Genomic DNA, 2192 nt, shown 5'->3' with positions numbered 1-2192 from the left:
TGACAAATGTAAGGTATTGCGAATACATAGAAAGAAGGATCCTTTATTGTATGATTATATGATAGTGGAACAAACACTGGTAGCAGTTACTTCTGTAAAATATCTGGGAGTATGCGTGCGGAACGATTTGAAGTGGAATGATCATATAAAATTAATTGTTGGTAAGGCGGGTACCAGGTTGAGATTCATTGGGAGAGTCCTTAGAAAATGTAGTCCATCAACAAAGGAGGTGGCTTACAAAACACTCGTTCGACCTATACTTGAGTATTGCTCATCAGTGTGGGATTCGTACCAGATCGGGTTGACGGAGGAGGTAGAGAAGATCCAAAGAAGAGCGGCGCGTTTCGTCACAGGGTTATTTGGTAACCGTGATAGCGTTACGGAGATGTTTAACAAACTCAAGTGGCAGACTCTGCAAGAGAGGCGCTCTGCATCGCGCTGTAGCTTGCTCGCCAGGTTTCGAGAGGGTGCGTTTCTGGATGAGGTTTCGAATATATTGCTTCCCCCTACTTATACCTCCCAAGGAGATCACGAATGTAAAATTAGAGAGATTAGAGCGCGCACAGAGGCTTTCAGACAGTCATTCTTCCCGCGAACCATACGCGACTGGAACAGGAAAGGGAGATAATGACAGTGGCACGTAAAGTGCCCTCCGCCACACACCGTTGCGTGGCTTGCGGAGTATAAATGTAGATGTAGATGTAGATGTAATACAAAGTCAAATTCAGTAACATTATGCCTGGCAAACAGCAGCAGCAAAAGCCATAACTTATACCTAAACATGACAAAGCTCAAGAAGAAAAAATATTACACTAAAGACAACAATGCAGATAAGGGAAATGTATATTGACATCTTGATGTCTATGTAATTAAAGTGGTGCACCACAAAAACTAATTCTACAAAAATTACCAAGTACTTGAAAAGAAAATTATATATGCAGTTACTGTTATTAGTCCCTTCTTATTGTTCTTTCCGTTCCAAGAGCTCCTTTTTCGAAGAATGTGGATCATAAAATAATTATTTAATAGATCTGTTGACAGAAAGTGTTCACATTAGCAAATGCATTTAAGTTTATTTTATAAAACCAATGCTGCAACACAGCTGGAAAACAGATATCAAATGAAATAAGCAATTATGAAAAGCAAAGCATAAAAATATCATTCAATAGTAATGTGACATTTCATAAGATAGTAGAAATTCTCTCAACTCTCGTAGAAAGACACTCGTCATAATCAGGTGTGCAGATGTAAGTATCTTTCCAAGTAATGAGTGTGTCGTATTTGCGATGCTTTCTACAAAGGAATGTCAATAGCGAGAATAATGGCCTCCCTTTTTTTTTCTACCTGTGCCTCTGAAAACGCACACACTAATGGCTTTTTCTCCAGGCGTATGACACAGCTGGGTGCCCACGACACATTACGTGCAGGTGGTCACTTAACTTTCTTATGGAAATATTTACGACAGCAGTTTCCGCTACAGTGACAGTCTCATATACAAAATTTCACGGGTCGAGAATTTGCATTGCAAATGTTTAGAAACAAAATCTTATGAATATAACAGTGGCCAAAAAATTTTCGCCGGCATTGTGATACATTCACGCATTTACACACATTTCATAACTCTTAAAGTACGATTCTTGGTTTCCAAATCCTTTTTCACAAGTCAAAGTCCCTAACCACTATTCATTACTCCTTACCTTAATACACATATATATATTCGTTGACCCGTCAATCTTGTGACGAAACTTCAATATTTCATCATAATAAATACATAGCATAATCAAATTCCTCATATAGCATCAGCTTGTTGATCATAAACATACCTCAACAGCATAATACACATCGTTGTCGTAATAATAACATCATAACACCTCTGTCAACTCTCAAAAACGTCGTAGCTTTCTGCAATAATTTCAAAACCTAATGAAAATTCTCTGCTCATTACAAAAGTGTCATCTGCCTTAAACGTACTTTAAAAATCGTGATCCCATAGCAAATATATCATCCAAAGCTCTCATGATATCACAATGGGTCTGAAAAAATATGAACAGTTCACAAAGTACAGACAAAATACAATTTCGAAGTGTGAAGTTATCCAACCGTGTAATTATGTAAACATGTGTCACTGACGTAGTAAAAGAGTTTCTCTCTCTCAGTTAAATGATCAGATAGCTGTGTAATTTATGTGTTAG

The sequence above is a fragment of the Schistocerca cancellata genome, chromosome 1 (genome assembly GCF_023864275.1).
Source record: "Schistocerca cancellata isolate TAMUIC-IGC-003103 chromosome 1, iqSchCanc2.1, whole genome shotgun sequence".
Taxonomy (NCBI): Eukaryota; Metazoa; Arthropoda; class Insecta; order Orthoptera; family Acrididae; genus Schistocerca; species Schistocerca cancellata.
The sequence above is the reverse complement of the archived record's forward strand: the minus strand, read 5'-3'. Positions refer to the sequence as shown.